This window comes from Sinohyriopsis cumingii, chromosome 17, assembly GCF_028554795.1.
Source record: "Sinohyriopsis cumingii isolate HCF-2022 chromosome 17, ASM2855479v2, whole genome shotgun sequence".
Classification (NCBI taxonomy): Eukaryota; Metazoa; Mollusca; class Bivalvia; order Unionida; family Unionidae; genus Sinohyriopsis; species Sinohyriopsis cumingii.
In genome coordinates, this window is record NC_142977.1 from 15,167,840 (window position 1) to 15,193,758 (window position 25,919).

At 34.8% G+C, this 25,919-nt stretch overlaps 1 pseudogene across 1 annotated transcript; it reads right to left on the bottom strand.

The window, feature by feature from the left end:
* LOC149777798 (endoplasmic reticulum mannosyl-oligosaccharide 1,2-alpha-mannosidase-like) lies at positions 1 to 25,678 on the bottom strand (annotated as a pseudogene). Its single transcript, XR_016415692.1, has 6 exons — positions 25,661 to 25,678; positions 24,699 to 24,888; positions 21,001 to 21,188; positions 17,990 to 18,075; positions 13,584 to 13,779; positions 1 to 7,312 (listed from the first exon to the last, which is right to left on the bottom strand). The product of XR_016415692.1 is annotated as an endoplasmic reticulum mannosyl-oligosaccharide 1,2-alpha-mannosidase-like (transcript).
* Between the last annotated feature and the right edge of the window lie 241 nt (positions 25,679 to 25,919).

Here is a 25,919-nt window from a genome sequence, read left to right on the forward strand (position 1 = left end):
AGCACTAATAATGAGATTTATCTAATCTTTCTGCTTTAGAACAATAACAATAATAATAACAGTACACTCCCCCTAGATTTAGCATGCCCAGATAACTCAAAAACCTGCTTACAACATTGTGCAGGAGTAGTCCCAATTTTTCCTATAAAAATAAAAACAAAAAATTGGCCCTGTTTGTTAAATACGAATAAAACTGTGATTAAGATTGGAAAATTAAACCTTCATAGTCATTCATTTTATCATCAACAATTATGGTTAGTACTCACAAATTTGAATCAACATCCACAAATGAGCAAATTTTATTAAGCAATTATTTCTTTTGTTAAATATCGTTTCTAAAAATATTGTAATACACTGTAAACAATGATATACAATACTGATCAATTAAAATGTCAGATAAGCCTACTGGTGAGAGCAATTTAATAAATAAATGCCATTTAAACAATTCTTGTTGAATTTAATTCATATTCAAGCTTTTTCTTTCAAATCTGCATCAGTGCAATCATCATACATGTGATATGCTACATTGTATTCAAATGTCAAAAGTGTCAATCGATCATCAGTCATTCCAATTAGCATGTCTTTGAGAACTTAATTAAGTACCTTCTTTGTTTTGATGACCAATGATCTGTGTAACTATTTGTTGCATCTTTATTATCAGTTAAAAAGTATACCCACTTTATATTTTCACATTATGTCTTTTGTGTGTCAAATGAAGTATAAAAAATGTAGAATAACAAAGATAAAAAGCAGGCAAATCCTATCTGCAAAGGAACTAATTGTCATGGTCATGTGTCAAGTTAATTCATTTCAACTGAGCAATCAAAAATTATTTTAAATATTATTATGTAGGCAACTTAATTAAGTTATCTAATATCAACCAGTGGCTTAGCCTACTCATTCACAAATTTGATCAAGGCAGGTAATGGAACCGAGTTAGAGACATACCTGGAGCATGCAAACCTTAGTTTCACAGATAAAATGTGTCATGAAGAATCAAATTCTAAAGATTTTAGTGAACTAAACGTTTCTGAACACTCAAATTTTCTCAAAAATGAGTAGAAATTTAATGTTACTTGCAATGAAACATCATCAATATTTTACTCAAAAACACTTTAAAAAAATAGAGTTTCAAGATTGTTGTTTCTCAAAATAAATGGCCACTCTATTTTGAAGGGAAAAAAAAATCATTCTATTGCTAATGCTATTAATGATTTTTCAGAGATTTATTATCACGAAAATAAAGGTATCTGGACCAGAAAATGAACATCTTCATTAACAAAAGCAATTTATTGACACATATTTCGAATGCAATTATATAACAAATATTCAACCATTTCCCACCCACCCATCCCCACCTCCATATAATATCAATGTCCAGCCCATTCTTCATTTTTCCTAGTCCCTAAGTAACTCTCCCCTGCTTCTGCTGCCATCTAAATTTTTTGACCATAATGTGTGCAAGTTATCAAGGAGACATTTATATATGTACATATAGGGTACAATGGCAAAACATCATAATCCTGGCTATATAGAGTTTACTAAGCACAAGTATCATTAAGAAAAAGCCATACAAAACAAAGATAAATGCAACAAAAAAGTTTAAAATCCTTTTAATACAATGTCAAATTGTTTAACAAGCTGCTCTCTCTCTCTCTCTTTCTCTCTATCTCTCTCTCTCTCTCTGAAAAATCAAAGACCTTCTCAGCTGGAACATCATCATGTGAGGCATCTCAGAGCAAAAATGTCACACACACCACACCCCACCCCACCACACCCCACCCCCAATCAGCTGCCTCTCATGAAATGCAAGAGGGTACACAGGGCCTATTCTACATCCCTGCGCCCACAGATGGACAATAATGATTACAATAACAATGGTCAAGACAATGACAATGAATTCTCATGTCAAGACAGCAAGGTATCAACAACATCTGTTTTGGGTTATATTTATCTTAATTGGCATTCCCTTCTAATAAAATCCTAAATCAAGATCATGGTATGTCATCATTTTGTACGTCTTGACAAAAAATAATTATATTTAAAAATGTATAAAACAAATGTACACCAGTCAAGAAAGAAATGGGGAATCCAGGGAGTCCCTGCATCTATTGAGACAACACAAAATACAGTACACACATAATGTTGTATGGATTGCCCACTCTATCCAGTGGACATGTACAGAAGGGCAGGGGATTAAGTGGACACTATGAGTAGTAGAAGACGTTATCCACATAAATAAAGCTAAAACCAAATCGATGTACAAAAACCGGACACTACTTTTCATGTGCAGCAAATACAATCATATGTACTGCAGACACTCAAACTAAGTTTGATTAATAATCTGCATTTCGGTTTAATTGCAAAAAAAGAGGATGATATAAAAGATGTATAGGAGAAATTAACTGTACTGCAATTTCAGGGAAAAAAGTCCATCCGCACATATTTACTGGCCCCACCTTTCTTTTTATCATGTGTACCAGCATACCATCAGGCAGTTAACCTTTATTATTGCTTTTATTTGTACAAGTCCAATTTTTAAAATGTTTATTTTAGTTAAGTTTTGGTTAGCAAACATTCAGTGCCATTTGGGTGATTATGTGTATAATTTCTGAAAAATTTCACATAATGGCCTTATTGCTAAACCCTGTATAAATACACACTGGATCAATGTTCTTTGGAATAAATGCTTTATCTGTAACACAAACACTTTTTAACAAGGATAATTGGGTCAAAATGTAAAAATTTGTAACTAAACTGATAAACAATATTTGCTTGACATTTGGGGTACAGTTTGCAGTGTTTTTCATGTGTGTTGAAAGAATTTACTGTACCAAATAAACTGCACCTGGATTAGCAGAGAATAATATCTCCTATAACAAATATTTAAGTGATTACATTTTCTCATCACTTTCAACCATTATTTTTTTAATATTACATATAAACTCATCAGATGACCAAACCAGCAATCCTAAATATATTTAAGCTGTTGTTAAATAGAATGCAGCATCCCATGCTTCATTGAGTCCGCATAAAACAGATATGCAGAAAAAGTAAACATGTTTAGTTCCTGATAAAATGTGTCACAAAGACATGTATATTTGGGTCACAAGAACTTTACAGGCTGGACTAGCAGAAGTTGTATATTGGATATTGGTGTTAATATTCATTATGTAAGATCATCTTAAGCAAATAATGTAAAAGTGACTGGGAAAATAAAAAGGTAAAAAACTGCATTTCTTGTCTTCATTTATTTTAAAAACAGAATGAAACCCATTAATGCTTATGTGATTTATTTTAATTTTTTGTATGTTTAAATCGACTATCTCTCTCTCTTTCTCTCTCTCTTTAAAATTAGCTTGTATATTTTGTTAAGAGTCAACATAGCCTGCTTGCTTGGAAACTTATCTTTTATCTTTTGCAATACATGTAAATGCATTTTAGTGAGTGAATCTTTGAATATTAGATAGTATTATGTACAGCATTCTGCACTGTGTACTGTAGCTGAGCTGACAGGTAAGCTCCTCGTGATGAAGTAGACATCCATTATTACATAATTTTTTTGCTGTGATTTTCTGATTGAAGCAATAAAACTTAATCCATCCACTATCAGCTGTAATGTGGACAACCACTAGATCCAGTCCATGTTGGAAACAGCAAGTAACGATTAAGGTCTAAAGTGGGAACATGGATTTTCCATAAAATGAAATGTGTACTGTAAGCTAGGTTATAGGTTAATTTTGTGATGTTTATCATCACACAAAAAAAAAACATGTAAACAAATTGGCAAATTAGTTATCACTCCTCATTCAACTATTCACAGCCGATTTCATTAACAAGAGATTTTTTTCAAACATGTAGACCACATCCTCCCAATATCACAGAATAACTACTATACAATTTATGGCCAACTTGATGCCTGTTCTACCTCAAAAAGTGTATTTAGACCCAAGAAACCCAAAACTGTCATATTAAAAAAGTACATTTTTACAACCTGGTGAAAATATGTCTAATTTTCAAAACACTGGTGTCATTGTTAGTGACTGAGCTTATTTTTTGGTCACAAAAGAGTGACTTCTCCAAAATTACAGCTAAACTGAACAAGTTGGGCCAATCCTTATGGTAAGACAAACTGAAATGGATGATGTGGGTGTACGTTTTGATGGTAAGACAAACTATACAAGCAATACAAGCCAAAGAGGACAATCTGGGTTGATTTTTATGGTAAAACCAGCTGAACAGGACATTCTGGGTAGATTCGGACAGTAATACAAACTGAACAGGACAAACTGGCTGCATTCTGACAGTTATGCAAACTGAAAAGAACAATCTGAGTGGATTCTGACAGTAATACAAACTGAACAGGACAATCTGGGTGGATTCTGACAGTAATACAAACTGAAAAAACAATCTGAGTGGATTCTGACAGTAATACAAACTGAACAAGACAATCTGGCTGGATTCTGACAGTTATACAAACTGAACAGGACAATCTGGGTGGATTCTGTAGTGTAATACAAACTGAACAGGACAATCTGAGTGGATTCTGACAGTATACAAGTTGAACAGGACAATCTAGGTGGATTCTGTCGTGTAATACAAACTGAACAGGACAATCTGGGTGGATTCTGACAGAAACAGAAACTGAATAGGACAAACTATGTGGATCCTGTCAGTAATACAAGCCGAACAAGATAATCTGGGTGGATTCTGTCAGTAATACAATCTGAACAGGACAATCTGGCTGGATTCTGTCATTAATACAAACTGAACAGAACAATCTGGGTGGATTCTCTCAGTAACACAAGTTGAACAGAACAATCTGGCTGGATTCTGACAGTGATACAAGTTGAACAGGACAATCTCGCTGGATTCTGTCAGTAATACAAACAGAACAGGAAAATATGGCTGGATTCTGACAGTAATACAAACTGAACTGGACAATCTGGCTGGATTCTGACAGTAATACAAACTGAACAGGGCAATCTGGCTGGATTCTGACAGGAATACAAACTGAACAGGACAATCTGGATGGATTCTGACAGTAATACAAACTGAACAGGACAATCTGGGTAGATTCGGACAGTAATACAAACTAAACAGGACAATCTGGCTGCATTCTGTCAGTAATACGAACTGAACAGGACAATCTGGCTGCATTCTGTCAGTAATACAAGTTGAACATGACAATCAGGCTGCATTCTGTCAGTAATACGAACTGAACAGGACAATCTGGCTAGATTCTGTCAGTAATACAAACTGAACAGGACAGTCTGGGTGGATTCTGACACTAATACAAACTGAACAGGACAATCTGACTGGATTATGACAGTAATACAAACTGATCAGGACAATCTGGGTGGATTCTGTCAGTAATATGAACTGAACAGGACAATCTGGCTGGATTCTGTCAGTATAACAAACTGAACAGGACAGTCTGGGTGGATTCTGACAGTAATACAAACTGAACAGGACAATTTGGCTGGATTCTATCAGTAATAAAAACTGAACAGGACAATCTGCATGAAATCTGACAGTAATACAAGCTGAACAAGACAATCTGGCTGGATTAGGTCAGTAATACAAACTGAACAGGAAAATCTGGGTGGATTCTGTCAGTAATATGAACTGAACAGGACAATCTGGCTGGATTCTGTCAGTATAACAAACTGAACAGGGCAATCTGGCTGGATTAGGTCAGTAATACAAACTGAACAGGACAATCTGGGTGGAATCTGACAGTAATACAAACCGAACAGGACAATCTGGGTAGATTCGGACAGTAATACAAACTGAACAGGACAATCTGGCTGCATTCTGACAGTAATACAAACTGAACAGGACAATCTGGCTGCATTCTGACAGTAATACAAACTGAACAGGACAATCTGGCTGGATTCTGACAATAATACAAACTGAAAAGGACAGTCTGGCTAGATTCTGACAATAATACAAGGTGAACAGGACAGTCTGGCTGCATTCTGACAGTAATACTAGCTGAACAGGACATTCTGGATGGATTTTGTCAGTAATACAAACTGAACAAAACAATCTGGGTGGATTCTGACAGTAATAAAAACTGAACAGGGTAATGTGGGTTGACTTCCTCAGTAATACAAGCTGCAGTAAATCTGGGTTAATTCTGACAGTAGTACAAGTTGAACAGGGCAGTTTGACTGGATTCTGTCAGAAATACAAACTGAACAGGATAATCTGGAAAGATTTTGATAGTAATACAGGTGGAACAATCTCAGAGTTGGCTTTAAAAATAAGATAAATGTTTAAAATATGTTTAGCTCATCAAATTAATGCATGATTTGGGAAGAAAATTCATAAAATTACAAATCAATTAACAATATAAATTTGTAGAAACTGCTTCCAAAATCCATGTAATTTTCCACAGTTTTTTGAGAAAGTCTATCACGAAGGGAAGCAGGGACAGAAAGTGAGAATAAAATCAGAGAAAATTAATAAAGACTTGCAATAACTAAAGATTTGACAAAACTTTCATTGCAAAACTGCTTAAAATTACACATCACATGTTCACTGTAACACTGTATCACCCAACACTTCGTATACACTATATTACTCAATACTACACACATATATTGTATCAGTGTATCACTCAACACTTTACATGTACAATTTATCACCCAGCACTTCACATGTACACTTTATCACTCAACACTTCACATGTACACTGTATCACCCAACACTTCACATGTACACTTTATCACCCAACACTTCACATGTACACTTTATCACCCAACACTTCACATGTTCACTGCATCACTCAACACTTTACATGTATAATTTATCACCCAACACTATTCATCTACCATAAGGTACCAATTTGAATGTAAAATCATTCTCTCATAAATACAAACACAGATAAATGTCGAGTTGCTGCCTGGCTTCTTGCAGCACTAAAATCATAGATGCAGAATAATACAAGATCCAAGTGTTAATCTAGACTCAGCTAGGATGAATACACTGGTAATGGATGCCCTTCACTGTTAAAAACAAATCTATCCAGTGGTATTAAATTAGGATCATCACTAAACAGAAGATATAAATATTTCAGAGTTTCTGCCAAGAAAAAGCTTTCCAGTTTGTCTCTAAATCCAGGGCTTCCTGGATTTTTCACATTATTAATTGAGGAGAAACCGGCTCCTTCTACATTTGTGTGCTTCATAAAAGCTTGAAAAATTCTCCATCCCCACTCCCTGTATTTCTCGTCTTTAGTCAATCGGTACAGGTAAAATATACTTTCCACTGTCTTGGGGCGCAAAAGGTTGTGTGCATCCAAAGGCTGCAATGAAAATAAAATGTTATTAAAGTTATCAAATACTATAGTGTTAATAAAATTAAAACCTAGATACTTGCTTAATCACCCAACACTTGGTCTTGCATCATTGCTAATATATATTCTAAAACATAATTCTCTTCATCTTTCTCACCCTAAAACCTCAAACACAATCTGTGACCTTGAAGTTGTAACCCAAAATAAATTATATATGTGTCCTCCTTCAGGAAATGCATGTACAAACTATTATCAAATTGGTCGGTTTATTTTAGTGTCACTGAAATTCCAATTTTTTATATCTGAGCTATGACACCTGAAATTTACTCCATTCTCACAGACTGTCAGCAGATAGGCAACATATGTATAAATTTTGGTGATTTGCCACCCAGCAGTTTAGAAGGAGTGCTTACAGACAAATGGACAGACCAGACATTACTTCTTTGCTAGTGTGGATAAATTAATTTACAATAATTGAAATGTATTTAGCCAATTTAATGAGGCTGATTAGCACATAAAGTGGGACCACTTTATACTGAGGTGTTCTTATGGTAAGAGTCCAACGCATGCTAAGGCAATGTTAGATCTCTTTGCCAAATGATTCCAAGCAAAATAATGCAAATATAAACAATGTGGAATATTTGTAAAAAAAATATATTTTATGCATGAAAGAAACATTTTAACTAAATTATGTTTCTTTGAGAATACTTACCCAACCACATTAACATTAGTGACATAAGACTGCTATCTTCTGAATCCAGCCCTACTAAAAAGATGAAAATTCATCTTTTCCATTTCACATAAACAAGGGGCAATAACTCTTGTCAATTACCTCCATCAGATGTTGCTAGTTTTAAAGCTGAGTGATATACCAATGAGGAAGCTCACATGCCTTTGTGGTCTGGAGGGCATCTGTAGTAATCTTTCAGGTATGTATTCTCTAAGAAGCATAATTTACTTTAAAATTTGCTTACTACATCATATACATTTTCTGATCACATTAAAGTTAGGAGAATATGTATCATTAAGAACGAGTGCTAAGCATGCCTCAGGAATCATTCTATTGAAGATGGATTGTATTTAATATGTGAATGGTAACCCACTCTCCTACATAAAGCAACACAGAATATGCTGAGATGAACTCTGACCAATCTATCAGGTTAAGACGATTATAGAGATCTTCTTACTGAGAAAAAATCACTGGTCAATACAGTGAAGCAAAGAGGTTGTGTAGGTTTTACTGGGTCTGGTGGTCATCTTGGCCACAGAGATGGGACCCATCAGATATAGGTTTTGTCTCTACAAAGCTAAATCCCTGAGATAAACACTCAGGAAGGTTGATACTTCATGCCTGCCAAAAGCTTCTCTGTCTTTGATCAAAATGATGCATTTGAATGCAATGCTCAGAGAGATCACTTTTATTTCATCAGCTGAAAATTCTCATGAGGCAACTCTGATCTTTTGAGAATCTCAGTATGCCGATCATACAACCCACTTAAGCCACAAAGATTACGTTTCTGTGTGCTTCGCTTGAGGGTATTGTATGACCACTGCTTTCGATTTATCAACAGATGAGAGAAAGACGACTCTCCAACTACCACTGATGGTGATTGGTTCTTGGTGACATCTGATTGAGTCGAGAGGATCACCAAACCATCAAATCTGAATTAAACATAGTTTGGGTCAATTTAAAAGTCACTCAACCTGCATGTTGAAGTTAAAACTATCAGGCAACAAGTTAGTATAATAACAGATTCAGCCTACTTGCTCTTAAGAGCCTGTCCACAATCAAAGGTCTAAATTCTTTCTCTCGCATTGCTATACTAGCTGGAGACATGAAAGAGACAACAGTCTAGACAGGAATGTAACACTTGCAACCATGGTTGCTTTAAGAGATTCGGTTTGACCATAACATACCTAAGTAGGTTTATTAGAGAAGGGAAATTAAAATTATCTTGCAATTCTGACCACCTATACTGTTTTTTTCTTTCGAAGTGCATCCAAGCCCCAAGCATTGGGGTCCAGAATCCATAAGATAAGACGGAGGTGGCCCATTTGTGGTACCACCTTGTTGCAAAGGGTTGATGCCCCCAATCCGACAAATGAAGGAACCCTTTCTGTATGGACAAACTGACCCATTCTGGGGAGAATGTCTACTAGGAAAGTCAGCCGGGACATCGAGTCTGCTGGACATGGGTCTGATTAGTATGTTGATCTGAGGTCTGTAGCACAGACCAAGACACTACCAAACTAACATGCATAGGGCAGGCAATTTGGTGCCCGCACCCCAACTGGTTCAGGAAATAAGTCACCACTATGGAGCTGTCCAACATAACCAGAACGGACTTCTGAGTCTGTCCTTCTAGAAATGACAATCATTTGTGACAGCATTCATATGAAGGTTGATGGGAAGAGGCAATTCCCCCCATCTGCCTTTGCTGCTGACCATATTCAAAGCTTTAAAACAAGTGGGCCCACCAACCATATGTACTGACATCTGTACATACCATCACTTAAGGTTGGGGCTTCCAAGAGGAAATCCTGTTCTGAGTCAACAGTGGTTGAGAACTGACATGGGAATAATTATACTTCATTTATAACATTGATGTTTTGATTGAGTGGACTGGAAAAGGGTACCATTGGGCCAGCAAAGGCAACCTAGCAGAATAAAATCTACTGCCACATTGAACAATTTGAGGATTTGCAAGAACTCTCTCACTGAAATCTCCATCCTGTTGGAAATAACTGTACAAGTTTGACAATCCACATCTTGCAGATACGAGGGAAACATAAATGATCGAGAGTGGTTATAACCTCCATACCCAGCTGGACAAACACTGGGATGGGTGAATGTTGGATTTTTCCAAATTCATGAGAGAAAAAAAGAGCTGATTCAAAAAGAACAAGAAGTTGCTTCAACCTTTTAGGAGAACAGAAACTACCATAATGTTATGGAGGAGATCATCCAGATACGCCACCATGGCCATATAGGAAGTTGTTGTTATTGTTGTCATTGTTGTAGGGTTTAAAAGTCTTACATCAGGTGAGAAGGATGGATCTATCCCCCTGATTGCAACTGTATGTAGCTTTAGACATGTTAGGGTGGCTAATCTATCATTTCTGTAATAACTGTAGAGATATGAAGGTACAGGTCTATCACCAAGATCAAGGCCAAATCTATCATTAATAACTCCATAATTGCTCAAAGATGGAAGCATAGACCTGGTAACACAGATGGATCTTTCAGTAAGATCCCCTGATTGTAAAGCTTGACTGGGTGGATGTCAGGTTCAATTGGTTGGACAATCATGGGTGGCTTTAGATAACTATATGGTAGTAAAGATAGATCCACTGGATCCATTACAAACCCCATGCACATGAATTAAAGGCCTGAAAGCCATGCTATGTTATACAGAGGGACTGACTAAAAATTGGGGTACACTCCCCCATTGGATCATAATTAATTGTAGGAGTTTTAAAATTTGCATCATCATCCTCTTTCTTTGCCTTCGTTAACTTTTGCAAAACTAAGCCTTTAACTATCAGACAATATAGCGCACACACTAAATGGCAAGGTACATTTTGTACACACAAGGCATGACTCATGTAAGTCTATCTTAGCTATGAACTTGTTATATTTATTACACTTCATCAACAGGTTTCACTGAAATGACACGATAAAACAAAGCAAAATATATATAGGTTAACAATGCAGTATGTTAATAAATTGATAAAACATCACCCATTACTGACTGGCAGACCAAACAATAGACAGTGTATGCAAAACCATGAATAGCAACATGCATCAAAATGACAGTGAGTTGTGATCTAAAAATTGCAAAGTCCATAAAAGTGTACAAATGACACAAAATATTCACAAAATTTAAAATATTATATTTAGAACCTGCTTAGGAATGAATATTAATCCAAATAAATCCAAAATTCTGTATGACTGGTTTGAAATTAACATAAATTTGGCTACTGGATTCATGGAAGTTATCTTGTATGATGTTGTAGAGAGGTGAAGCATAAAAACTAGCAGCAAGTGGTGGAGGCAAGGGGAGGTAATGGGCAAGAGCAATTGCCCCTTGTCTATATGACATGTACAGCAAAGACGAATTTTCATCTTTTTAGTATGGCTGGATTTAGGAGTTAGAAGGCTTATATCCCTAACATTAATTGATCCAAGAGCATATTTGAAGGAGAAAGCAAATTGATTAACAAGATCAGGCTTCAGAATAGAAAGTGAACAATATAAAGATACCTGTCTATAATAGTGTGACAACAAAAGTCTATTCTTTATGGAGTTTTCCTTTATATTGTAGGGCAGATAGTCTAGACATGTAAATTTTCAGTAAATGAAGTTTCCAGAGTCTAGTGTTAAGGCAGGGAGGTCAGCACTGTCAACATCCAATCATCTCACTAATTGTTTTCAATAATATCTACCACTGCTCAATGCTAAGCAATAACTGGCATGATTCCCACTTACATTTCATGCATTTAATTTGATCATAAATAATCCTTTGCAATTTTAAATTTATTGTTTTATTTTACAAACTGATAATGTAACTTCATTCATCACTATCAGCATTATATGGAACATTTCAGTGTTTATCTCACTGAATGGTTGCTTATTATATTTACTATCATCTACACCAACATTAAATGTACACACACTTAGTTAATGCTTTTGGTAACCTAGCTTTTCCAATTACATTTATTACTTAATTAACGTTTAGGTTGCTCCTGAGAGTACATGGTTGCTGAAGTTTCCCTGTGGTTGCTACCCACCAAACATAATTTTTCCTGCTTAGCACAGAACTTTTCTGGGGTATACAAGCAGAGGTCAGTATTTGTGATACAACCCGTTTGGTTTCCAAGGTCATGTTGGAGGTTCTGTGTAGTATTCAGACATTCCATGGAAATGTTGTTGCTATTACCTTGCAATAAATTCTGTACAAGGCACTGTGCAAGGAAAAGATAACTCTTTTGTTTATTATCTTATTGTTATTGTTGTTGTTGTTGTTGTAACGCCATTTTTTAGCACACGATAGGCTATACATGGTGGCCAGTATTAATGGTGGAGGAACAACCCGGGAAAACCCCAGAAAGAACCACCGACCCACGAGAAGCTACTGGCATGCTTTCTCACATACGCACATTAGCCGAATCCGAGATTCGAACCCACGCAGACAGAGGTGAGATGGCAGTGATCCGTAACAGAGAGCACTTTAGACCACTCTGCCACTCAGAGCCTCTTTATTATCTTACTGTGAATAACAATTTACAATTGTTTCATATCTTTACAAATAATTTGCAAGGATACAGAGCATATTTATAATTAATTGTGGGCAGGTAAAAATGTAATAACTGAAATCCCATATCAATATAATCTAAAATGTTCAGGATATTTATTACTTCCCCTGCAAGTTTCAAAATCTGCAATTTAAGTTTAAAATACCTTCATAAACATTACAATCATATACAGGCAATACTTTTTGTGATACCTTGTGGTGAAGGTAAATTATTTCTTGAAGAATATAATATGATAATAATACTTATTTTAGTTCAATTGGAAATTGGGGTATAACAATACAAAAAGTGTAAGTTTCATCATATAACTGACTGTGTTTCTCTTGGCTTTGTATATAACTTGTCAGTTATTATTGTTAAAAACAATGAACTTTTTTTTTTAAAAAGACTGTTCTTAAAAGTGTTCCCTGCATTGCAACAGCTTTAAATGCCCACTTTACCTGAGAATCAAAAACCTCTTAGATTTGAGGTCAAATTTCTACTATGCCTTTATTCTAAGGTGAGTATATTGACCACAAAGTTTACTGTGAGTTATAGAGTGGTCAACAAGCCAGCACTTTGCTTTAACAATTTTGAGGTAAAACTGATATGAAAAAAATTAACAAAAGGGACACATGAACAGCATTATCTTAGAAGGTGTTTTTAGACGGAGATGACCGCTATTGCAGTTTTCACTTCACTGAACTTCATATTACAAATGTTTTTATGTATGATTCTTATAATTTGGCAAAATATAATAATTAACTTCTTTTACCAAAGATAAGGAGCAGTAACTGATTTTAACCTAGACATCAGAACAAGTGTTATTTTCACTTATAAAAATGACCAAAAAGCTTAATTTAGTTGAAAAAGATAACAACATTGTTTCCACCAATGTAAACATTATTTGTGACCTCCCATTCACACAAGCACACACAAATATGTGGCATCTGCCATTTCTTAATGGCACAGGTCAAAGCAAACTCACCTTAACAAAGAGAGCCTCTTGGGAACCGGGAGCTTGGTTAAAATAGACAATTTCTGGACTAAGGCGAGTGGGCATCCTTTTATACATCTCATAGCATGTATTTGTGAGATTTCTGGCCAAGTCCATGTACTCAGCTGGCAGACCATTATTGGCTGCCAGGGCAAGAGTCCCTCCAAGGTAACACACAAGGTGATCCGGTGCAAGAATGCAATATTGTTAAAGTATAAAATGCTTCATCTATAAATTAAAATTACATAAGTGTTCTTGAGCTAATATACACATGAGCCCATAGTGTAAGGTATAAGTGTGCTTTTAACATATTCTTCTCTTTCTGCTACATGAAACATTAGTGACCTTTTGCAGCAAAAGAAAAGAAGGAATATCTCAAAGAAGATTGTCTCTAAGAAATATCTCAAAGAAGAATATCTCAAAGGAATATTTCAAAGAAGAATATCAAAAGGAAAATCTTAGAGGAATATCTCAGTGAAGAATATCTCAAAAGGAATATTTCAAAAAAGAATATCTCTAAGAAGAATATCTCAAAAGGAATATCTTAGAGGAATATCTCAGTGAAGCATATCCCAAAAGGAATATTTCAAAGACGAATATCTCAAAAGGAATATCTTAGAGGAATATCTCAGTGAAGAATATCTCAAAAGGAATATGTCAAAGAAGAATATGTCAAAGAAGAATATCTCTGAGGAATATCTCAATGAAGAATATCTCTAAGATGAATATCTTAAGGAGGAATATCTCACATCTCCATCAATTTGATCTGTAGAAAAGAATTCATTTGGCATCTAGCATTGAAAAACTACCCAACTGTACATGTGATGATCTTTGCTAATGAAATGATGAGAACCAAGGCTAAGAACTCATAAGCATTAGTAGCTGTATAATATACAAAACCTGTCAACTCTAAAGACACACAAATGATAGCTATATGCAAGACCTGTAAGGCAATAAATAGTTTGTAGTAAATTAAACTAAATTTCAGTAAGTTAGGCTCATTTTGAGTAAGTCAGATTAAATTTCATTAAGTTAAACTAATTTCCTGTAAATCAGATTCATTTTCAGTGAGCTATGCTAATTATCAATTAGACTAATTTTCAGTAAGTCAGATTAACTTTTGGTAAGATGGACTATTTACAGTAAGTTAAACTAATTTTCAGTAAGTAGTTGTTGTTGTTGTTGGAGGGTTTAATGCCATTTTTCAGCACATGATAGACTATACATGGTGCCAGTATAACTGGTAGAGGAAGAACCGCGGAAAACCCCAAGAAGAACCAAGGACCCATGATAAGCTACCTGCAAGCTTTCTCATGTACCCACGTTAGCCGCGCCTGAGACTCGAACCCACGCAGACAGAGGTGAGATGGTAGTGATCTGGAACGGTGAGTACTTTAGACCACTCAGCCGCCTGGGGCCCCTTTTCAGTAAGTTATAATAATTTTCAGTCAGTCAGACTGATTTTCAGTAAGATGTAAAAAATATAAAGTACTGGCAGCAACTAAAGTTTTGACAACTGTCCCAATTCATTTCCATTTTTTAACTTGCAGTATACAGTTACTGTTGCAACTGGTAATGGCACTTTTGTATTTTCGGAGAAACTCCTGATTAAACTTCATTTTTAAGAATTATTCTCCCTACACTTTAATCACTATGACTGCCAAAATGTATCAACTAACATAGATGACATGGATTTTTAATTGTTCCTGTAACAAGTGAGAACTTCCTCTCAAAATATCCATTATAATATGGAACACTGAACACTGTTTTCATGGACAACAATTTGTATTTCAACTGGCCATCTGCATCCTTAAGTTGCCTGACATGATCCCACTACTTGCCAACTTTTTTAATGTTTAAGATCTCAGGATTCAACTTATCCACTTGATAACTGAGAAACTCTTCTTCAAAATTACTAGTACTTTCTTTTTTCCTTTTTGTGAAAAGAAAGATGAGGAAGTTTATCTTTTGTACTGGAGTGTGTGGTATTATAATATCCATCAGACTTGTTGTGGTGTCAACCTATTTTAGACTCTTTATAAGACTTGCTACCTTTGGTTTCAGTCTATTCTAGACTCTCTATCATACTTACTACCTATAGTTTCAGCCTATTTAGACTATCAGGTTTGCTACCTTTAGTTTCAGCCGATTTACACTATCAGGCTTGTTACCTTTGGTTTCAGCCTATTTAGAAAATCTGGCTTGGTTTCAGCCTGTTTTATACTTTCTATCAGACTTGCTACTTTTGGCTTTTGTCTGTTGGCCTCTATCTTCTTTCTTGATTTCTTTCTCAAAACAACTTTGTAAACATTTCCACTGTTTCAGTTGTTTCCTTGTACCTTCACCAAGTGACAACCATCTTACTACACAATGCTTCAATAGTTGTTTCTCCTCTTTTCCTGTGTCTCTGAAGAACTTTCAATTCCATTGGTCTATTCACAATTTTATCAGAAAAATATTTAATGTTCACTAATAAGTCATCAAAACTCAGTTTACTGACCTCCTATTTAAACTGTTAAATTTTATCAAATTGCATGAACATACGTTTCTGTACACTGAGGGATTCGCTGCTAAATGTATCAAATGACATGTTGTTATTGTTATATGGTTTAATGCCATTTTTCAGCACAAGATAGGCTATACATGGCAGCCAGTATCAATTGTGGAGGAAGAACCCAGGAAAACCACAGAAAAACCATGGAACTACGAGAAACTACCAGCAAGCTTTCCCACACACCACACTGGCCGAGCCCAAGAGTTGAACCCATGAAGATCAAATGACATCAACATACACTTTGTACATGGAGAGATTCACTGCTAAAGGTATCAAATGACATCAAACATACACTTAAGTACATGGAGGGATTCACTGCTAAATGTATCAAATAACATGAACATAACGTTTAAGTACAGTGAGGGATTCTCCCTAGTTTATGTCCAAACACACCATATAGCAACTTGTCATCACTGAAGCATTGTCAGATTCAAATGAAATACAGTTATTCCAGCTAACATTTCTCATTTTCAAACCATCATCCAATAATGGGAAAATATTTTCACCAGTAGAGGCTCCATCACAACTTGGCTTCAGTTAGAACCTCTTCTGTGTCATCAACTTTGGAAAAAAATCCAAACTGAAAAGATAGAGAGGAATAACATAGGTAAAACCTTTGTAAAATACATTTACATTATTGAGTGGAATTTGTCATAAACAAATTGACAACTTAAAATATGTCCATTTTTATGAAACAAAATCCTTTTAATATCCATAATGCTTGACATTTTCAAACCACTCATATGATTTATTAAAGAATTTAATTATAAGCCACATACTGGTATGATAATAGTAGTTAAGAATAACCTGTGAAATTTACTGAATGATGCAACTGATCACATGTCAGTTGTGTGGCAAGATCATAGGTAGTTTAAATAACCATGATCTATTACTTGATACTGAGCAAGTATCAAAATGTTGGCTTGATCAAAGGGTTAACATGTGGGTAAATAAAGAGGGTGCTGCTAAGGGATTAGGTAATAAACTGCACAGAAAATTCTAGAACTCTACTTGGCACTTAACAAGTGTCAAATCTGCAACTCGATCTAAAGAATTGGCAACTTGACAACAAAGTGAATGTTGCCTTTACAAACCATGGACTTATCAGGCCATGTGCACTGGCAGAAAACCCGAGAATTATGATTTGGATCTTTTACATAGCTATAACAATTTTTCAGTCATATTGCTATGATGTCTGACATGTGGCAGCTTATAGTGATGTCTAGTACCAGGACATCATGCCACAGACATGTAGCATGATGTCCCACCCAGTCACATTATCCTGACACCAGGCCGGCCAGTCCTAACACTAACCTCTTGAAGCTGAGCGCCTAGCAAGGCAGCTGTTAGTACCATTTTTAAAAATCTTTGGTTTGAGTCAGGGTTGCTCTAACCACTAGGCCACCAGAGCTGTCATATATAGGTGAACTGGTGTCTAGTGCTGATGACACAGTCAGATGTATATTAGTACAGATTAACCTTGAGTTCAGTCCATCACATCTTGTCTTTGTGCTCTTGAACCTACTGACTAAACCTATGTGCTAATGTTTCTATATTACTGTTTTTTTAACCATTGAAATACAGGCAAAACATTTTATCCCCTTAAAACATTGTCAATTTTTTTTAAACAGGAATGTGTCTAAGAATAGCTTAAAGGCACAGAAAGCTCATAACTGTCTAGATATTAAAACATTAAGAAAATTTAATTTTATTACCAGTCAAGGGGCAGCATATGGACTGTAATTGATATGCATGTTTCAACTGAACACAAGTGCTACATATTTTATTAAAAAGAGAATCTCTTATTTAACTGAACATAACTAATGTGGTTGTAAAGCATACCATTTTGGGACTAAAAGTTCTTCCAGCTAAGAGTTCTCCAAATGTTTCTTCATGCCACCTATAGCTTCCACAAAGTCATCCTTAAACCTGAAAATAGTAACCAATTAATAATAATAATATAAATATCTTTGAATAACTTTAAAGACTTACCAGTGCCAATCCCCAGCTTTTCATTGCATATTAAAACATTTAGCCCAACCAACACATGGATCTAGCAGTGATAATTCAACTCATCATACAAGTATACATGATGCAATAAAAAACACTCATCCCTACCTACACATGGATCTTGCAGTGATAATTCAACACTCATCATACAAGTATACATGATGCAATAAAAAACACTCATCCCTGCCTACACATGGATCTTGCAGTGATAATTCAACACTCATCATACAAGTATACATGATGCAATAAAAACCACTCATCCCTACCTACACATGGATCTAGCAGTGATAATTCAACACTCATCATACAAGTATACATGATGCAATAAAAAACACTCATCCCTACCTACACATGGATCTAGCAGTGATAATTCAACTCATCATACAAGTATACATGATGCAATAAAAAACACTCATCCCTACCTACACATGGATCTAGCAATGATAATTCAACACTCATCATACAAGTATACATGATGCAATAAAAAACACTCATCCCTACCTACACAGGGATCATGTAATAATTTGACAATTATTTTGTAGTGTTTATTTTCCTGAAGCTTGTTGTTTTATTTGTAATTCTTTATCTTTATGTTTTACACCAAATACCATTAAAACTACATACATGCATGCATGCGTCTATGCATTCATACATCCATATAATAACTGAACAGACCAGCCTGGGTCAGCTAGCATACTGTGTCCTTTGGTAAGGCACTTTACTCCAATTATCTTGGTACAAATAGCCAAGATGTGTTGCAATGCTTAACGAACTAAAACAAACATACAAAAAAAAAAACAGAATGCAATGTCATCTCTGCTTCAAAGAGGCATCTTCCAAATACTCAGAAAAGTCATTTGAGCATGAAAAGTAGATCATTGTGACCTACTTTTGTCTCTGATGAACAGCATGAGCCATGATGAATATATCCAATAACATTAATGACTGCACATGCAACAGTGTCATACAAACTTAGGGCTGACCCTATGTAAACAATAACACAATCAGAAAAGTGGCACCTATGTCTCATCAATGCATTGCAGGCAAGATCAAAACAGGGGATATGAGAAATATTTGGATAAACATAAGTATGGAATTTTAAGCCTGGCCACAGCTCTTTCTTATCTGTGGATTTCTCTTTTAAACATTACAATAAAAACATTTTAGATTTTTGAAGCAGATGTAGGATTTGTGATATGCAGCAGTTTAGGACTGGAAATAAATACAAATCTGCAAATTCCGTTATTCTAACTTAATTCTTATAAAAGTTACTATCAGCAGTTTTGGACTTTCCACTTCATAAATCATACTGTTAAAGTTTGGAAAACAAAAAGCCTTGGTTACTTGGTTACATAATATCTCCACAAAAAATACAAGACCTTGGTTACATAATATCTCCACAAATACAATACCTTAGTTACATAATATATCCACAAAGAATACAACACCTTAGTTACATAATATATCCACAAAGAATACAAGACCTTAGTTACATAATATCTCTACAAAGAATACAAGACCTTAGTTACATAATATCTCCACAAAGAATACAATACCTCAGTTACATAATATATCCTCAAAGAATACAAGACCTTAGTTACATAATATCTCCACAAAGAATACAAGACCTTAGTTACATAATATATCCACAAATACAAGACCTTAGTTACATAATATATCCACAAAGAATACGAGACCTTAGTTACATAATATCTCCACAAAGAATACAAGACCTTAGTTACATAATATCTCCACAAAGAATACAAGACCTTGGTTACATAATATCTCCACAAAGAATACAATACCTCAGTTACATAATATATCCACAAAGAATACAAGACCTTAGTTACATAATATATCCACAAAGAATACAAGACCTTAGTTACATAATATCTCCACAAATACAAGACCTTAGTTACATAATATATCCACAAAGAATACGAGACCTTAGTTACATAATATCTCCACAAAGAATACAAGACCTTAGTTACATAATATCTCCACAAATACAAGACCTTAATTACATAATATCTCCACAAAGAATACAAGACCTTAGTTACATAATATCTCCACAAATACAAGACCTTAGTTACATAATATCTCCATAAGACTACAAGAACATGATTACATAATATCTACACAAAAATTACAAGGCCTTGGTTACATATTATCTCCACATTGGATACAAGACCTTAATTACATGATATCTCCAAAATTAAAACAAGGCCTTGATTCAAACAATGTCTCTTCATCTTTTAGACAAATGTTAAATATAGATCAGGCATCAATTTCACCAGAAGAAGTTCATGCTTCAGACATTTGATTCGTAAATTTCAAGTCAAATTTAAATTTCAGATAATCGGATCACTGGATTCTAAATTTAAATTTACGTCTAGACCTAAGTTCTGATGGTGAAATGGAGGCCAGGAATTTCAGCATACAAATTTGTGTGGTACATTTAGCATAGAATCTGCATTTGCTGAAATATTTTTCACTAACACACATACAAGATTAAATTATATATCAGTTATTCATGAAAATTAATTGAGTCAGTGGATCTTTTTAATGGCTGAGAAAATATAGCAATTTAGCCAATCTCTGAGTGAGACTGACAAAATAAGTGAGGTCAAAATTTACCACTTAAAATATCACAACCTCTTTAGTTCTGCCACTCTGAACATATAAACAGCATATATCAAAATTTCCTTCTTTCGAACAAAATCTCAAAATTTTACATCAGCAAACACAAAAAATGTTATAGGGTCTTACAATTCCAATATGATATACTGAAACACAATGATTCTGATGGATAATGTTAAAATAAATCACTGCTACTGTACTTACATGTTATTTGTCTTCCCAGTCTGAAGCCACTGTTTCAGGAGGTATTCGTAGTAGCTGTCTCCACGAGCTCTACAACTGATGGTCGCTGATTCACGGAAATGTCCACTCTGAGCATTGATAAATATGGGAACAAGGCCATCGTTCTTTGGCAGACCATATACATGCAATGAGACATCATGGGCTGCTTTCTGTTCAAAGAAAATACAAGAATAATTGAGGGAAAAACATTAATCCGAAACATGTATTTCAATCATTTATAGAAGGAAAATGCCATGTAGTCGAAAGGAAATGAGACTGATCATAAAGATATTCTCAAAATAATGTTAGTTATCTCATTTATCTTTTATTCTTATCTTTAATTAACTGTTTGAACCGGGTATAAAAAGTATACTGTGCATCCTATCACTCTGACCCCTTCATCTCTCCATCGTTACAACACACTTCATTACAGCACAATTCTGAATATTGCTATAGACACCATTACCACATTTAAACATTTATAGTTGAACTAGTTGATCAAATTTATCCCAATCTAGACTGAAAGAATATGAGGCTCAATACTATATCTTTATTTCCTTTTTAAAAATTATCATGTGACAAAACTTGATAATCCCCACTTGGTATGATATATAAGTGACTATCTGTGTTCTGTTTATACTGATGTTTTAATTATACTGTGGTTTTGTACCCAACAAAATTATTGGTCACAGATCCCAACAATTGCATATAAAAATAGAGAGCTGCTATATGCCTTCTTTATCCCCAATGTCAATGAATTAGTTTTTCTAAGAAGTGATATGACCATTGTATTCCAAAAAGATGATAGCGTAAGGTTCCTTTCTTTCACTTCTAGTGAGCATTCTTTTTTTAAAAAGAGGATGTCAATTTTCATGGATTATGTGGTTGCAATAAAATCAAATATTTACAGAACCAATGAAGTTTTACGCTTCTGTTAAAACACTAATTCCTCAGTCTGTGTGGAAACAAGGGGTTCTATTTAAATATGCCAACAGGTACCCAGATACTCTCCCATTGATAATAACCTGGATAATAAAATAAACGACCAGGTACCCATAAAAAAAAGTTTTCCAAGTTCAGATTGAGACACAGAATAATGAGTACAGTTCAAGACAAGTGTCATGTGTGCATTTATTTATCATCACAGGACCTCATATGGTTGCTTACAATTTACTTGTCATACATGTACTATATAATAATACAGGGGAGGACACTTCTCTCCTTTCTCACACGACCTATTTAAGAATCAACACTAATATTTCGAGCTATATCATTCTAATTTCATGCCTGTCCATGGTTCATGTGCCATTTTCTCGTGACTTAAGCACGCTTTTTGGAGATCCTGATGACAACTGAGTCAATACCTTTCGTCAAAAGCGATGGTAGGTACTGATTAAGAAATATTCCATGAAATAAAATTGAAATTCATACTACAATTCAAGTAAAAGAAAGCACAGTAGAAAAGTCTGGTTTAACTAATGCCATTTTTGCCTCAAGTTTATGGCTCTGGAGTGAATGTTAGTCAGGGTCGCTGTTACTGGACCTTTTTATTAACAGGAAACCCTAGAGAGATCTTTTTTGCCACAGCAAAAGTTTGGTCACCGTAACATGCACTTCTTATACCATGTTAGGAAAACATTAACAAAATGGACAAGTATACAAACGAAATTTTTCACTGAAATATTTAAACAAAAGGGGAAAAAATCTTAGTTTATTAATAACATTGGAAAAGAAAACCTCTAATAAAAATTAATGTGTGTAAATGTGGTAATTTTCTGTGAATTTTACATGCTTTCCAAGAAATTAGACAGGTTTCTTGACTGTGAAACCACTTGACATAGATTGATTCTATTTTGACACTATACACATAACAGACCAGTCTATATTGAAAATAAATGGCACCAGATATCTTAAAACAAAAAAAATCAAAAAAAGGAATATATCGATGTGACTGATGGAATATATGCCTTAAAAATGTTAACAGAGAATGATTTTATTAAATTTAAAAAACATGTCGCACCAGACCATCATTAAATGACAAACCATGGCAGGTCGAGGATAATACAACACTCATCATTTGTGGACTTTATGACTATTTGCGAAAGTTACTGTAGACATGTATAAATAAATAATTTATCCATTTCTTTTGTGTCTATACTCTTGTACTAACTACTAATCTACAACAATTTAACCGATCTGTGACAAAAATTTTAACTGCAGATCCAGGTAAGTAGCAAAACTAAAAAAGGTATGTTTTTATTCAGTTTTCTGTAATTATGGCATGTAATATAGAGACTGCTCTTTTTAAGCTCAGATTACACTTTTTGTCACTTATATTAGTATAGTTACGCTTAAACCTCTCTTGGATGTTGACAGGTGTGAATCTACAACAACAAAGCAGTTCAGGTTGACATTTAATACAATATCCCTTTGATCATGTAACCGATCGCATTGGACTGACAGGTACCCGGTAGAAATTTCCCAAAATTGTGACATCTCTAATTCAATGAGAAACTATTGTGACCCATTTTTTTCTGTGGGAACACTGCAACATTTTCTTCAATCCATATGGAAACCCTGGGACCCATTCCTTAATATCTCAGGAAACACTGTCACCCATTCTTCAGTCATGTTAAAATGCTAGGACCCAATCTATTCTATGCAAACACTAAGACAAGTACTTAAAACTATGTGGAATCACTGGGACCTAATCTCTTTTGTGGAAATACTGTGACCCATTCCTCAGCCCATGTGGAAATACAGTTACTCAGTCCCCAATTCATGTAGAAGCAAAGTAATCCACTCCTTAATACATTATAAAACGTTACCCATTCCCCATTCCATGCAGAAATACTGCAATCCATTCATCATTTGATTTGGAAACACTGTGACCCATTCTTCAATCCATGTAGAAACACCATAACCCATTCCTCAGTTCATGGGGAAACTGTGACTGATTCCTTGATCCCCATGGAAACACAGTGCATATTCCTTAATCCATGTGGAAAGACTGCAACCCATTCCTCAATCCATGTGGAAACACTCTGATCATTGCTCAGTCCATGTGGAAGCAATGTGACCCACTCTCAATCCATGTGGAAATAGTGACACATTTCTCAATCCATGTTGAAATACTGCAACCCATTCTTCAAAAGATTTGGAAACACTGTGACCCATTCATCAATTCATGTAGAAACACTGTGAGTCATTCCTTAATCGACACAGAAACACTGTGACCCATTCTCAGTCCATGTGGAAGCACTCTGACCATTTCTCAATATATGTGGAAACAGTGACACATTCCTCAACCCATGTTGAAAAACTACAACCCATTCTTCAAAAGATTTAGATTTAGTGACCCACTTGTCAATCCTTGTGGAAACATTGTAACCCATTCATCAATTCATTTAGAAACACTGTGATCCATTCCTTAATCCACATGGAAACACTGTGACCCATTTTCAATCCATGTGGAAACACTCTGACCATTTCTCAGTCCATGTGGAAACACTGACCCATTCCTCAATTCATGAATACAAGTGTCAATGAAAATGCCATTTTTATAAAGCATACAAATTCTCACATAAATAAATGAATTTAAAGTATCATAAATAAATGAATTTAAAGTATCACTAAAGTTCATCTAATTGTCTCAAAAATAAAACTGATATTCCACTAACCTCATATTTAGGATTTCCAGTAATCCTGCTGAGATCCCTAAACTCTAGTTGTATTTTGGTGACTTCAGAGGTACTGCTGTCAGGGCCCCACTGGGGGGACAAGGGCTATTACAGTCTTCAGGTTTACATCAGAAAATGGTACTAGGGAAGACGATTTGAAAAAGGGGAGTAATCTGTCTCCAAGATCTCTCTGAAGAAAATAGGGGAATGGACTTTAGTGATAACCAAATTCAAGAAAATAAAACCAATCTACTACAAAATATGATATATGAAAATTCTGAGCAGAATAGGTGATTTGCAAATAACATGACTTTACAAAACATTGTACTATGAGTAATTTCTGTTCCTTCCAGTAAAACAAAATCATCAATTCTTTCTTTGCACATACAAACAAGCAAAACGTTCAGTTAATTTTTATCCAATGAATACCATGGCGAGGCGACAAAAGTGCAAAATCTTTAAAACTACGACTATTAAGACAGAACTGTAAATTTACAGACAGACATAGAAAGTAGCCAAATTTCATCAACTATCTCAAAGGTCATCAGAGGATAATTGCTGAAAAGGGTTACAAAACTGTGAAGTGACCTTGTCCTTGAAGATAAAATCTCAGTTGTGACACACGAGATGGCATGAAACTGAGAAGCATATATCAAGGCAGTACTTTAAATAGTTTTAATTTTTTTAATTTATTAAATACAACAGTATATAAAAAAAACTTGAAATGCTGATCTCTAACCTTGACCTTAAAGATAAAATCAAAAACATTCAATGCAACATGCTGGCTTCAAAGATAAGACTGCAAGTACAAGTTAACAATGATTAATTATACAAATTTTCAATCTTTAATCTAAATGGGCTATAAAATTATATAGGGAAGCGTGATTTAGGATGTAAAACACAAAATACTGAGCTGTAACCTTGACGTTCAAGACTGAACACCAGTATGGTACATGATATACCTTCTTATATGAATACATCCCTCAATCTTAAACAGTTCTAAAGTTAATCTTAAAAGTAGCTAAAGTCCCTAAAGTTACAAAGACCATAGGAAATAGTGCAGGAAAAGTAAACTTTATAATATAAAACTAAGAATGTGACCTTAAAGGCAGGAACCCTTTTTTGTCACATGACATACCATCTGGTGTTTATCTGAGTCTACAAATTTTCATGCATGGATCTCAGATGGATGAAAACTTTTTCTGCACAAAACTAAAAATG